Source organism: Panthera pardus, unplaced genomic scaffold (assembly GCF_024362965.1).
Source record: "Panthera pardus isolate Hobbes unplaced genomic scaffold, ASM2436296v1 HiC_scaffold_13, whole genome shotgun sequence".
Taxonomy (NCBI): domain Eukaryota; kingdom Metazoa; phylum Chordata; class Mammalia; order Carnivora; family Felidae; genus Panthera; species Panthera pardus.
Window position 1 is genome coordinate 122,778,563 of NW_026526688.1, and position 15,631 is coordinate 122,794,193.

At 41.6% G+C, this 15,631-nt stretch overlaps 1 protein-coding gene across 2 annotated transcripts in view; it reads left to right on the forward strand.

Moving 5' to 3' along the window:
• TSPAN5 (tetraspanin 5) overlaps positions 1-15,631 on the forward strand; it is a 175,232-nt gene that overhangs the window by 40,916 nt on the left and 118,685 nt on the right. The gene's annotated exons all lie outside the window — the stretch shown is intronic.

Below are 15,631 nucleotides of genomic sequence, written 5' to 3' on the forward strand. Positions count from 1 at the left end.
ACCTTGCCAGGTACACGGTTCACTTACTCCTCCGGCTCCTGCATACCGCTTGACATTTGTGCTACAGGCTTGGCAGCCGAGTGCCAGTTTCCCTTCCTTGCCGGCAAATTTTCAGGGCAGTCATTTACACAGAACCTCTTAAAATGCAGAGGGATGCGGTTCAGTAAATTAAAATGCAGTTTTAGTTTTTGCTTCTACACACCAAAGACCCCAGCACAGTGTGGGGTAATGTTAAAGACACTGGCTTTGGAGTCCTGTGGACCTACGTTTTGAACATTAACCCTGCCACTTCTTATTGCTATGATCTTAGGCAAGTTAGTTACCTTCCGTATGCCCCCTTAAGGGGGAGATCATAATAGAGCTGTTAGAAGAACTTAGTGAGATCCTATGTATGAGGATCCTTATACAGTCTGGCACATAGTGAATGCTCAATCAATGTTAGCTATTATGACTATTATTATGCAAATGTAACTGCTTGGGGTTTACTTGGAATTTAAATTTAGTAATATTGGAATGGCTTTCAAAGAGTGCTCAATCTTATTCTGATTTTGCTCTTAATTGGAAAGTAAGGTTATACTGTTCTAAGTTTGGGATATTTGTAGGTTATTAGTGCGATTGTTCCCACCTTGTCTTTAATACTTTTTTTTAAATGTTTATTTTTTGAAAGAGAGAGTGCGAGCATGAGCAGGGGAAGGGCAGAGAGAGAGACACACACACAGAATCAGAAGCAGGCATCAGGCTCCAAGCTGTCAGCACAGAGCCCAATGTGGGGCTCGAACTCACGAACTGTGGGATCATGACCTGAGGTGAACTCAGATGCTCAACTGACTGAGCCACCCAGGAGCACCCCCCCTCACCACCCCCGCAACCTTGTCTTTAATACTCATGACTTTTGCTTTGAAAAGTGTCTATTCAAGAATAAATAGAAATTGAAAAGGAGAAATGGCTTAAAATTCTAGGACTTTAGAAAGTTGAATGTATTTTTCTGCCTTTTTCTGACATTCACCATAATTAATGCTGTCAGAATAGATGCGTTGATTTCAGGATGTCTGGTTTAACACTGGTGATTCCTCCCTTTCTGGACAAGGGTCATCATGGGAGGAGCTCTCCAAGGGGGCCTCAGTTCAGAAGGTTCTTGATAGTTCCTACTTGTGTAACCAGGGATGGTGGTAGATCTGTGGTCTGTTGTGAAGTGAATTTGGAGGAAGGAGAGTTGGGTAACAGATGGTTTCTTGGATATCTGGGGCCTGTCCAGCTCTACGCTTTGAAAAACGATGGGCCAGACCTTGAACTGGCACAGAGGAGGGCTTGATTGCCAGAGCAGGAAGTGAGGTCCTGGGGTGATATCTTTGGGGCAGCTGCTGCTGGTGGGCTGGCCCTGGTGGCATTAGCTTCCCGTGGTGTGGTGAGGTGGCTGTGTGTGGCACAAAAACAACAGTGAACTGGGAAACCTGGCCTGGAATCTGAGGTCCTAAGCACTTAGGAGCCACTGGCCTGTTTTGGGAGGGGTGTCAGCTGCTCTTTGCCTTGTGGGGCTTCTGCCGTCTTTGTCCTGGATGGAAATGTATGAATGTGGGAGCCAAAGATCTATGCGTCCTGCACTGGTCAGCCTGGTGCTCCGGCCTGTGTATGAGAGCTGTGAGCAATGCTGTGTGGGAGGGCTTGGCTGTCCTCTTTGACTGTAGCTTCCAAAGACTAGGCGCTTAACCCAGAATTTGCTAACCTATTCTGATACCTTTTCGGACTAATTAAATCATTCTTGGCTGGGTGCTACTGTTTGGCCTGCCTCTTCTTAGCTGGGAGTCCTTGGGCAAATTACCTAATTTCTCTGTGCCTAATTTTTCTTCTCTGTGAAGAGGCCAGACCAGATGATGATAGAAGTATAAGATCTTTAATGCCCAACACTGATTAAATCATCATATGTATCTTCATACGTATATATATTTATTTGCATCTACTTGACACAGGATGTTACATTAGTTATGGGCATACAACTTAGTGACTTGACAAGTTTATGCATTATGCTGAGTTCACCACAAATGTAGCTACCATCTGTTCTGTTACATTGCTATTACAATATGTATCTTCATATATTTTGGTGTTTGCTTCTTTGAATAATGGGCTCCACAAATTTACTTCTTAAAGTGAAGCACAAACCCTTTCTTTTGCTTTTCTTTTTTAAAGATTTGGGTGGTGTTTGTCCATATCTAGCTTTTAAGAATTTGGAAATCAAAGTATGTATCATTATTTTATGGATCATTATTTTATGGATCATTATTTTATTTTATCATTATTTTATTTTATCTTTCTCTGAAGCCTGGAAAGGATCTCCTCTCATTTGTTGTTGGGACAGTACTGGTTGCAACTGCTGTTAGGGAGGTAACTTACAAGACACATGACATACAATTATAGAAGCATATTCTTGCAGTGGCAGTGGAGGCCATCTGGTCAACCCCTTCAGGTTGAGAGGAGGAGACTGAGACCTGAGAAAGGTTTCACCACTTGTCTGAGACTGTGCAGCTAGACCCTGGGAGGGCTGAGACTGTGCTTTGTTCTTTGTGATGTCCCTACTGTCCTTTGGGCATCAGATCTAGCTGGTTTCTTTATTAGCACTTGTCAGAGTTACCAGAGGTAAAGACCTCACATTGCCTCTCCTCTGACCTGTTAGGTTCTTAAATGCTAAGTGACCCATATTCGGAAGAATTATTTCAAGGTAGAACAGACTCCAAGAGCTTTGGGCTTCCTCTTCAGAATGGTCTGTGTAAACATGGGTTGTTTCTCAGGAATTGGGCTCAGGTCCTGGAAGTGTCCTTCATGAGAGGTCACTTCTTATGTCCTCCCCAATGATTCCTTTTTCTCTGAGGGCTCTAATTTTTAAGAGGGAAGCAGGGGTACAATTCTGAGGATTGATGCAGATTTGATGGAATGCAAAAGAAGCAAGAGCTGAGTGGGGTGGGTTAATATGGAACTAAGAAACCTTGTGACAGAAAAGTGCAACCAGAACGGCATTGCAAATCTACCCAGTGTTTGGATGAGGTTCTAGTGCAGAGCTCTGGGAAATTGGAAACCTTCTCTAGACATTGTGTGTGCATTGTCTGAGGTGAGTTGCAGCATCTTTGTCTTGCTTCCTTTTGGTTCTTATTGTCCTAGTTCTTGCCTAGCTGTAGCTGCCAAATGCCCTGTATGTTTCCCAGGACTGTGCTGCCGGCCAGATTTGGCCATTTCTGCCTTAATTCCATCGCTTCTTCCTAATTGAAATAGACACATTTACCTTATTTTGTTCATTCTATGACATTGACTTTTAAAAACATGTTGGAATTCCAGTGGATCAAAGAATCAACGTGTATATTTAATGTAGTGTTTTTCTTTTCCCTAAAAGCACTGTTGAGAAATCTCTGCATCTGAGAATCTGGAAATACTGAATTGAATGCTGTACTCTCTCAGTGAAGAGAGAAGCTGAGGGATTGAGCACAAAACAGAAAGGAAGGGCCGTGAAACCATAAAGGTGGGAGTGATTTGCTAAGTGCAGTGGAAAAGTACTGTATTCTGTTTAACCCCCTGAGGTTTTCAGGCTTGGGTAAATTTTGCACAGGGGTGGCCTCTCAGCAATTTTCAGGCAAGTGTGGCACTAGGCTCTCCTGGTCCCACAGCACAACAACTCTGTAGCAGGGGGTTATGGTTCAGATTATATGTAACGAGAGGGATGAGAATCTCAGGAATATCCAAAGATGGAAACAGTGTTCCTGTGAGGGGCCAGGCCTCACAGGTCATATGTTGACAGGTTGCTCTGGATCCAAGATCTAGATCAGGGGTGTCACCAGCAGGAGTTTGTGACTACTGCCTCTTTCTTTAAACCAGCTAGGATGACTTTTCATGGGTCTAGCTAATTACCATCATCTTTGTTAAGTAGAACTTTTAATTAAATTCTTTATCCTGTGATGTTGACCAGAAGGGCATAGTGTGTGTGATGTCAGGGAGGAGGGTAGAAGGGCTTGACTGCAAGGCCATGTAGCGTGGGCCTCGCGTGCTCGAAGGGCCTCAAATTGATTCTGTTAGTGTTCTCTCCACATGAGCCTCTATACTCAGACACAGAGACAAACTGGCAGGATTGAAAGAAGACGGCATTCATCATTCAAATCTAAATTTGTTTCTCATTAACGGATATTCTGCCTGTAGTGCACTATGAATTAATATGTTTTATAAATCTTGTAACTGTCTTATGAAGAGCATAATTAGTCATAAGTGTTTGGGTGTTAGAAATGTTAATTTGTTCAATGTAGGTATTAAAATATCTTGTCAATTCTTTATTAACATAACTGAGAGTATTAAAATCGAGAGTGGCTCAAGCCTTTCTTGACCTCTGCAAGGTCCCGCTGAACCATCTTTGCATTGGGTCATGGGCTCACTTCGAGTCCAAACAGCTGGGAGTGGGGCCATCACTTCAGCTGGAAAACTTTGTCCCCATGGTACTGGGAGCAGCCTAGGGCCTTTTCCTTAGAAAGTACGGTGGGTGTGGCAGGTCTGTGGCTGAATTGAAGATGGGAATCTGGCTTGTAGGACTAGAGTAGGGCCCTAAGCAGAACTCTGAGTTAGTCTTGAGATCCCTCCCTCAAGTTTTAGGCAGCTCAGCTCCTTTCTCTGCATCTACTCTTGTAAGCTACAGATGAATGATACCAAGTGACTTTTGAAAACCGAACACTGGAAAACTCATTTGTGCTTTGAGATATCCAGCCACTGCTGAAATACTTTCTTAAAAATGAAATAATTGTTTAGGCAGTTGGCAGTTGTTTTGGTAAAATTTCAGAGTGAATAGCTCTGTGAGCAGAACAGTTCCAGAAATGAAAGGATAAAGACATGCAAGGGGCTGTTTAGTTAGCTAGGTGAAGGCTGGAAGTGATAATTGGTTGTGCCTAGGGAGGGATAACATTGGAAAGCAATGAGAAAATGCAGCTTGAGTGTTAGCATTGTTGGGGGGGATCTTTGAGATGAAAAACTGGCATTTAGCAGTGACAATGACCATGCGTTTTAAACTCATAGACTGCCTCTCCCACCTGACCCCTCCCCGCATTTCTCATTATCTACCTGTAATAATTTCTGCTGTAACCACCACCAGGAGAGATCTTAGGCAGGACTGGGTTATATCAGTCACCATGTTTGTTGTTGTTTGGCCAAAGCTTTGATGTCTACAACAGGGACTAGAAAATTGTATGGGGAAAGACTGGTGTGTTAACAGACACTGAAGTAAGCAGGCTGGGACTCTGTTGCATTATGAAGGAAGGGATTTTGGGCCTTGGTGTTTTGCAAAGACCACATTTGCATTATCAGAGAACACAGGCTTATGGGTAAGATGGTTGCAGCTGTTAAACTAGCTTAGTGTATATGGATTCTTGTTCACTCACAATATCGCTTTTCCGTGTGCTTGTTGAAACTCTAATATCCTGGGTAGGTTTTATTACAATCATTTACGGTATGGTCAGAATATCTGGAAATACGATGAGAGAGTAGAGCATAGCCACCATTTGTAAGCCTCCTACTTTACGGACAGATTGCTTATCAGAAATTGGGGCACTATTGTACGTTTTTCTTCAGACTACTTTTGTATAGAGTGATTGGGTATTTGAGTATGTTATTTTTGCCAGGCAAATGTTAGGTTAGTACCCCTCTCGATAGGGCATTGTGCATCTCAATCAGCTGTGGAACTTAGAAAGTGCAGATGCTGGGCTCAGCCCAGAGCTGTTTGACTTGGTCTCCAGCACAGGGCCCGTCACTGTCCTTTTGACTGTGGTGTCTCTTCCGTCCTCCCAAGTTCCTTCAGTAGATGCACACCGAGCTTGGTGACTGTCACTGGGCTGGGTATAAAATGGTGAACAAAACAGAAATGATTCTTGACATCTTGGCATTGACCTCTATAAGGGAGCCAGGGAATAAGTACATAAATACTGCAGGAAAAAGAAATGTATACATTTTGGTAAGTGCTGTCGCGAGAGAAACAAAACCCAGCATTTGAAGAGGAATCCCAGGAAGAGCACTGCGTAGGTTGAGGGGAAAGCCTCTCTGGGGAAAGGATGCTGTAGCTGGAACCTGAGGCATGGGGAAGGCCAGCCAAAAGGTGAGAAGAGCTGCAGTATTTCAGGCAGGGGGGCAACACGTTGGAAGACCCTGAAGTGGGGAAAGGCTGGCTGGGGAGGAGGGAATGAGAGAGGAGTGTGCTCCTGGAGAGATGACGGAGGTCATGCTGGGTCTGTCATACATTCCCTTAGTATTGTGCCTACAAGGTGGCCTGCCTATGTTGCCCTTTATCATTATCATTATCATTGCTATTTTAATTGAACTTTAATTTTGAGATAGTTGTAGATTCACTTGCAGTTGTAAGAAATAATAGAGCGATCTCATGTACCCTTCACCTGCCTTCTTCCAGTGGTAACATCTTGCAAAATGATAACATCACAACCAAGAAACTCACATTGATACAATCCACCAAGCTTATTCAGATATCACCAGTATTTTGTGTGTTTGGGGGGCGGGGTATATGTAGTTTTATGAATTTTTTATCATGTGTGCATTCATGTTATCTACCACAATAGTCAAGGTATAGAACAGTTTCATTACCACAAGGATCTCTCATGCTGACTTTTTAATTGAGATATAATTGACATACAACATACTAGTTTCAGGTATACTGCATGATTTGATACATGTATATGTTGTGAAATCATCACCTCAGGAAGTGTAGTTAACATTATGTTAACACACATTTAAATGTTCCTTTAAAGGCAAAAGAGTCCTTGCCAGTTACAACATTGTTACTGTTTAGGTCTGCTAAGCAAATTTGAGGGTACTGTTGGCTTTGTTCTGGAAATTGTAAATGGATTTCACTTGAACATTACAAAAACTAAAAGATTAAGCCAAAGAATATAATTGAAGGATGTATCATTGTTCTTGTAAATCCCTTGATGCTTAGCCATTGTCTTCTAGCCTTTTCATTCAGTGCTCACTGTCCCCTGCTTGCAGCACTGGGCTTTAAGCCTTCCCTTCCAACCTGTCTCTGTGATGTTTGCTGCTTGTGTTTCCTTAGTGTTTTGTTTCCGTTTTTTCTTTTTTTGAGTGCATAGTAGGGAGATGGGATAGAGAATTCACTTAACTGTTCTTTGGAATGCAATATACCTCAATTTCCAATGAAGGGATCCTGGTGCATTTTTGACAGGTAGTGGTTTCTCTCCAGAATTAGGAAGCCCAGGAATAATGAGGTACAACTACGTTATTGATGATAATGCGTTACTACACTTTAACTTTGGGACAGAGCCCTGTGTGCAGTTGGAACATGTTTTTTTGGTACAGGGGCCCCTAGCTGAGGGGCAAGAGAAGGCTGAATTCACTGAAATGTAGCTTGCTCTCCAACCTCCCAGGCCATAGAGATGGGTCAGCCTGGTGGTGGAAGGGGTCTTTTTGTATTTCTCATAAAGCAACTTAGCAAGCTTACCCATTTCTAAAATAAGGTGCCCTAAGGGCTATCAATGGCCATGCCAGAGAGAAACCTCAGTGAGGTCTGGATTCTGCCTCCCTGCTCAGGACACCGTGTTCTTACCTGGTGAGATGTGATTAGAACCACATTTAGTGTTCACACCACATGGAGCCACCTCCCTGTCTCTCATGGTTACTGGTTTTATTTTATTATCTAAAAAATCTTAATTGCAGTGTAGTTGACATACAGTGTTATGTTAATTTCAGGTATATAATATAATAATTCAACAATTCCATATATTAGTGCTGACCACAGTGAGTATGTTCGTAATCTTCTCCTATTTCACCTATGCCCCCACCTACCTCCCCTCTGGTAACCATCAGTTTGTTCTCTATAGTTAAGAGTCTGTTTCTTGGTTGGTCTTTTTTTTTTTTTTCTTTCTTCTCCTTTGTTCATTTGTTTTTGTTTCTTAAATTCCGTATATGAGTGAGATCATATGGTGTTGGTCTTACTGACTTATTTCACTTAGCATTATACTCTCTAGATCCATCCACATTGTTGCAAATGCAAGATCTCATGCTTTTTGATGGCTGAGTAATATTCTATGGTGTGTGTGTGTGTGTGTGTGTGTGTGTGTGTGTGTGTAATCTCACCTTTTTTTTAATCTCTTCATCTATCAGTGGACACTTCAGTTGCTTCCATATCTTGGCTATTGTAAATGCTGCAATAAACATAAGCATACATGTATCTTTTCAAATTAGTGTTTTCATATTCTTTGGGTAAATAGTAGTAGAATTACTGGATCATACGATAATTCTAGTTTTAGTTTTTTGAGGAATCTCCATACTGTTTTCCAAAGCGGCCGTACCAGTTTGCATTTCCACGATCAGTGCATGAAGGTCTCTTTTGTCCCCTGACATCCTTGCCAACATTTGTTTCTTATGTTTTTGATTTTTGCCATTCTGGCAGGTGTGAGGCGATAACTTATTGTGGTTTTGATTTTGCATTTCCCTGATGATTGATGTTGAGCATCTTTTCATGTGTATGTTGGCCATCTGTATGTCTTCTTTAGAGAAATGTCTGTTTTATGTCTTCCGTCCATTTTTAATTGGATTATTTGGATTTTGGATGTTGAATTATATGTTATATATGTATCTTGGCTTTAACCCTTTATTGGATTTATCATTTGCAAATATCTTCTTGCATTCACTATGGCCTCTTTTTTGTTGCTGATGGTTTCCTTTGCTGTGCAGAAGCTTTTTTTTTTTTTTTTTTTTTTTTAACATTTATTTATTTTTGAGACAGAGAGAGACAGAGCATGAACGGGGGAGGGTCAGAGAGAGGGAGACACAGAATCTGAAACAGGCTCTAGGCTCTGAGCTGTCAGCACAGAGCCCGACGTGGGGCTCGAACTCACTGACTGCGAGATCATGACCTGAGCCGAAGTCGGCCGCCCAACCGACTGAGCCACCCAGGCGCCCCCAGAAGCTTTTTATTTTGATGTAGTCCCAATAGTTTTTGCATGTTTCCCTTATGAGACCTTTCTAGAAAAAAGTTGTTATGGCCAATGTCAGAGAAATAACTGCATGTGCTTTTTTCTAGGATTTTTATGGTTTCAGGTCTCACATTTAGGTCTTTAATCCATTTTGAATTATTTTTGTTTATGGTGAAAGGAAGTCTGGTTTCATTCTTTTGCGTGTGACTGTCCAATTTTCCCAACACTATTTGTTGAAGGACTGTCTTTTCCTTATTGTCTAGTCTTCCCTTGTTGAAGATTGATCATATAATTGTGGGTTTTTCTGGGTTCTCTATTCTGGTCCGTTGATCTATGTGTCTGTTTTTGTGCTAGTATTATACTATTTTCATCGTTGAGCATGATGTTAGCTGTGGGTTTTTCATATATGGCTTTGATTATGTTGAGGTATGTTCCCTCTAACCCTACTTTGAGGATTTTTATCATGAATGGATGCTGTACTTTGTCAAATTGCTTTTTCTGCATCTATTGAGATGATCATATGGTTTTTATCATTTCTGTTGATGTCACATGTCACATTGATTTGTGAGTGTTAAATCACCCTTGCATCATCCCAGGAATAAACGCCACTTTTTTAATATGTCCAGTTTGCTAATGTTTTGTTGAGGATTTTTGTGTCTATGTTCATCAGAATGCTGTCCTGTAGTTCACTTTTTTTGTAGTGTCTTTGTCTGGTTTTAGTATCAGGGTAATGCTGACCTCCTAGAATGAATTTGGAAGTCTTCCTTCTATATTTTGGAATACTTTGAGAAGAATAGGTATTAAGTCTTCTTTAAATGTTCAGTAGAGTTCATCTGTGAAGCCGTCTGGACCCTGGACTTTTGTCTGTTTTGTTTACTGATTCACTTTCTTGGCAGGTTATCCATTTGCTCAGATTTTCTATTTCTTCTTGATTCAGTTTTGGGAGATGATGTTTCTAAGAATTTATCCATTTCTTCTGTCCAATTTGTTGGCATATAAATTTTCATAACCTCCTCTTATAACCCTTTGTATTTCTGTTGTGTTGGTTGTTATTTCTCCTCTTTTATTTATGATTTTATTGGAATCCTTTTTTTTTGGTGAGTCTGGCTAAAAGTTTATCCTGGTTCCTAGTTTTAATGGACATCTTAATGTCTGTGTGTACAAATCCTATTTGTAAGTATTTGATATATTTAAAAGAGTTAACGTTTCATCGCCATGGTGAACTGACATTTTAGCTTGTCAAAAGTAGTAGTATTTGGGTATAACTGGAACCAGGTTTCATTCTGGGCAGTACCTTCCACAAGTGTGTGCGTTGTAGTTATATCACAGAACTTTCCAAAGCATTTGTACTTTGATAGTACATTTGATTCTTGTTATTGGTACTTTTAACTGCAATTTATAAAGAAGGAAACTGTGGAAGGGGGAGGTTAAGTGGCTTTCCTCAAACCAGTATTGGAGTCAGGGCTAGAAAATGAGTTCTCTGCTTCCTTCTGGAATTACTCAGGATGTGGATTAGTCTCCTGTGACCAGAACACCCCTGAGTACAGTGGTCCTCAGATCATAATTCAGAGGTGAGTAGTAAAGCCTAAGAGGGGGAAGTGCTACCTTCTTCCACCCCTGACCAGGTGGCTTCGTTTGTTACCATGTCTCAAGTCAGTGGTTCAAGTGGCTATATCTTTAAGAAGGCGACCCTGAAGTTGACACATCCCTTAAAGTCATATATCCGTTATAGTCATAGGAGTTTACCCAGCTTTAGGGGAGCCTGGGAAGTATAGTCTCCCTTGGGGGGCGGGGGGCGTGGCATGGCTGGTTAAAAGTATTGGGGCAAAGGAGCAATGGGAAGATGCCAGGGTATGGTCTATCACATTAGTCATCCTTCCTTCTTGATGCAATATTAGGGTGTGTGAGGGACACTAGATGAATGGTTAGTTAATAAAGATGGATAGTGAAGGGCCACCACAGGACATTTTATGATGTTTCTACTGTAGCTCTTAGTTAATCAGACTGGTTTTTTTTTTTTTGTTGTTTTTTTTTTTTTTGTTTTTTTTTAAACATATGCTTGACTGTGCTTCTTGGGTCCACTTTGTTTGCTCTTTATCAGAGTGCTTTGTGGTCCTGTTTATGGTTGGTACCTGTAAGACCTCCTAGGTGAGTCCAGCTCCTGATCAGTGTCCATTTTGGTAGCTAATTTTGAACCCAAAACAAAAACTATGTTGGTTTACCTGTCATCAGATTTTAGAAGAAAGATTTCTGCTGTGAAAAGCGACAGCAGACAGTCTGTCTACAGACAGAGTAGAGTAGAGCTCAAGCAAGAGAGGGCTGTGTAGGTTTGGGGTGTTTTTTATACAGCAGCTGGGCTAATTATTGCAAATTCTATTAGCTTCTTTGTGTTGGATGTGGGGCCCTCTTGCTTGTTACTTGAGGGCAAGGTGCTCCTGAAGCAACAGAAATCAGTTAGCCTGTGACTTATCGTGTGCTCCCCTTCTGCTCAGAACCCTTCATCTCTAGCTGGTTGTCATGTTCACTCTCCCTCAGGTTCAGCTCTGTCTCCCTTGGTCTTTCCCGGGAGTGGGGACCTTCCAGCCCCATTAAGATAGGGGCAAATTGTGCCTTGCCCATCCAGGGAGTTTGGGGTATTAGGAATACTCTGAACTGAGAAGTGGTGATGATGAATAAGCTGCTAGAAGCTTGTCCTTTAATACACCCATGAGTCCGGAGAAAATCTGAATAGATTTTCTGGGTCTGTACCCAGAGCCCAAGAGGATGGAGACTGGTTTGGGGGCTGTGTTCATGAGAAACTTCCTTCACTCCCCCACTCCTGTCCCCCATACTGCTTGGGCTGCTGGCTGTCACCACTGTTGCTCAAAAAATGGATTACCCTACAAACACCTCCCTGGATGAATATGTCTATTTGGGAGGACCAGCAACAAGGGACACATCTGGTTTAACTTCCACTGCCACCACCAACTCTGCTTTTGCCCTGACCCTCCCTGCTGCACCTACTTCCCTTAGAATGCACTAGGTTGGGTGGTCCTCCACTCTGGCCCCACAGTGGACTAACAAGGAGTTTTGAAAAATCCAATATTCAGATCTCCTCCTTAGCAATTTTAAGTTAATTCGTCATGGATAAAGCTTGCACAGCAGTCTTCTCTCTCTCTCCCTGCCCTCCCCCCCCCCCATAATATTTTTTAGTTGGATTTAATATTATGATTGAAAATCCCAGTAGATCCAGGTGGACTGTCCAGTGTTGGTGGTTATTTTTTTCTTTTCTCTTCTTTCTTTTACTACTCTCTAGGCAATTGTCATTGTGACCTCCTAGTCTAATCCTAATTGGCTACATAAAACCCTCTAAATTTAAGTCTTACGCAAGGGAGTGATGTAAGCCTTGGTCTGTGATAAGGGTTGCTTTGCTCAGTAAACAAATAAATACCATTTATCAATAATTGCAATTTCGTCTGGGGGAGCAACAAAAGAATTTAAAGGTAGTGGTGGGGGAAAAGAAGAAACATATGTATTTTTTGAGGGTGAGTACTGAGGGTTTGGAGTTAGAAAAATCTTCAAAGGCAAATCAGATCTATTGGGGGGAGAGACTGAAGGAAGTATTGTGTGATTTTTTTTTTTTTTTTTTTTTTTTTTGTGGGTAAAAATAAGGCACTGCATTTATTTCCTTTGTAACAGTGGGAAATTGTTACAGATTTTTTTTTTTTTTTTTCTCCTGGAGAGAAAGGATGCTGCCACTTAATACTGGGGAGGGTGAAAATGCTGAGATTTGGTTGGGGTCAGGAGACCTGGGCTTCGTTTTCCTATTGTCATTTCCCAGTGTTGGGATCTGCACTGTCACAGAAGACTGGCCCTCTCCGTGGGTGGTTCACTGGGGACCGGGAAAGGAGGTCAGGAGCTTGTAGCTCCATGTGGAGCTGCCCTGGTGGGTGGGTTGGTCACAGGAGAGATTCCAGGTAGATGCCTGCTGTAGAGACTTACCCTTGTCCCTACCATCTCTGTAGCAAGAAGTAACCCAGATGGGTCTGTGAATGCCTCAAGTTACAAGTCCAATGTTGTGTGTGTTGTGTGTGTGTGTGTGTGTGTGTGTGTGTGTGTGTGTGTGAGGGTGTCCATTTTTTCTAGGGGAGAAGTTCCATAGCTTTTAAAAATCAGAAGGGATTCAACTGAAAGAATTCCTATCACAGGTATGTTTGTCTGTGATGGGGGAGGGACATCTGCATAATGGAGTAGAGAATCCTGTGAGTTGAAACGATGTTTTTGGCCATTCATTCACACTCCAGCAGCTTATGTCTAGCATGTTATGGATAAGGCTCCGAAGTTCAACTTTCTCTTCAGATTTTTCAAAAAATAAAATGCTAGGTGCAGTGTATATAAGCTTTGTTCAAGGCATTACGAGGTTTTTCTTAACTGTGTATTCCAATCACAGGCACAAGTATTTAAGGAAGATTGTAACAAAAATGTATATGTAGACAAAGAGGACTGATAAAACATAAATAGATGGTCAAAACCACATGGAGGAAGGAGGGGGAATGATTATACCAAATAACCTAGGCTAGCAAAGTTCTTGCCCATGAGCACTACATTTAAATCTGAGCTTCCTGGAAACCAAGGTAGAAGGAGAAATGGGGTGAGTATTAGAATTCTTTCTTAGAATTCTTTAAAGAAAGCACATTACTTCAGTAGGTGAGGGGTTAATGTCTAAGGTTTTTACAGCAAGTCTTCATGTATGTGCCATCCTCTGCACTTTTACCAGCCACATGGAAATGCTTTCTTTGTGACCGCTTTCTACAGTTGTTTTTTAGAAAAAGTCTTTGTGTGGGATACTGAGATCGCAGCATGTGGTTCTCTGAGCTCTCTCCCCCATTCTCCTGAGAACTGGATTGTTTGAGCTGCCAGGAGTTGTAACAACCGATAAAGCAAGATTATACCCAGAACGGGGACAGTGAGCAGGGTGAGAGTGGGTTTTCCTTGCCGACCTCCCTGCCTGAGTGATGATTTTCCTCTGTGGTCATTCAGGATCCTGAGCAGAATATCCGTTGGATATCTCACCTTAGGGAGTGGCCCTTTGCTGTGGTCAGTTTTCTACCTTGCCACTTTATGAAGAGTTGGTGTATTGTTTTGTTTTGTATTTTTACCTTCTTGCAAAAGCACGTTCACGTCGGGACCTTTCATTAATGCCTCATAAAGATGAAAATGTATGTTTTAATTTGGAATGAGACTCACAGTAGAGCCTCTTTAGAATCAAATTGCATTTCCTTATCAAGCTTTCATTTTCTGTTCTTCTTCATTAAAAAATAGTCATAAAAATTTGGGAATGGAAAAGACTTTTTATTCAGTTCCTCATTTTCGTTCATATGTGTTCAATAGTTGCGTAAACTTTCCCACTTGAGCCATTGCTAATCATAGCCACTAAGTTGTAGTCTAAAACTAAAAACGTATCCCAATACAGAAATACCTCAGAATACATTTCCTTGATAATCGTGTTTGATCTGGAGTGAAAGGTAGAGAATAAGATGGGCAGTGGAAAAGGTTTAAACCCTAGCATAGGTATATAGAGAATTCAGAAAAACTGTATCTCCCTTATAGTTTTATCTAGGAATAGTATGTGGCAGACAGATGTTTCCTTACTTTTCCTTGAGTAGCTTGTGAGGAGAGTCTGATATTGCTTTGGAAGGTTTTGTGGTCTAAGTGTTCTGGGTCTGTCCTGTTTTCTTTTGCAAGTACAAATCTGAGCATGAATATTCCAGAATGGGGGAAAGCCAGAATTGGACTCGATGAATTGCTTTATGTAACAAGGACTATTTCAAGGGTATGGGTAATCTGCAAAAATAAAATCAAGCTTCCTTTGGCCTCTTGCTACCGCATCACATGAAAATAGTTGAGTAGATTCTCCTTTGATTCTGAGAGCACATCTAGGATGCTCTGATGTAAAATATAGGCTGCTGTGATGTGCATGATTCTGGATGGTCCTGACTGCCCAGAGCAGTTGAGACTGCGGTACAAAGTGATGCCATTCAACTGCCCTTTGGGAGAAATGTGCTATATGCATAAAAATGCCGTAGACAGAGATGACAAATGGTGGTTTCAGCATGAGCTGCACGTCAGGTAACCAGAACATGCTCTGATTCCAGGGCTAGAGTTGCAGTTGCTTCTGATGAGGGCAATTCCATGAAGTCCACACAGCGGAGAGGAGCTGCAGGGAGATAGCATATTTCACAGTGGTTTGTGGTTTTCCGGAGCAATCCTGGATTGACAGCTGAGATACAGAACCAAAAAACACACATTAACTCAAAATGGGCGAATTTTAAACAGCCACATGTATATCTCTAGTTTTAGACTGTTTATAAGTCTTTAGAAATTGGTTCTTCCTGTGGTTCTTCCCAGGGATGGAATAGGCTGAGGGATTGATAGTTTGAGCTAATTTTTTTTTTTCTTTTTTAATTTACATCCAAGTTAATTAGCATACAGTGCAACAATGATTTCAGGGGTAGATTCCTTACCTGTAAGGAATCGCCCCTTACCCGTTTTAGCCCATCCCACCCCCCCACAACCCCTCCAGTAACCCTCTGTTTGTTCTCCATATTTGAGTCTCTTATGTTTTGTTGCCCTCCCTGTTTTTATATTATTTTGGTTCCCTTCCCTTATGTTCATCTGTTCTGTGTCTTAAAGTC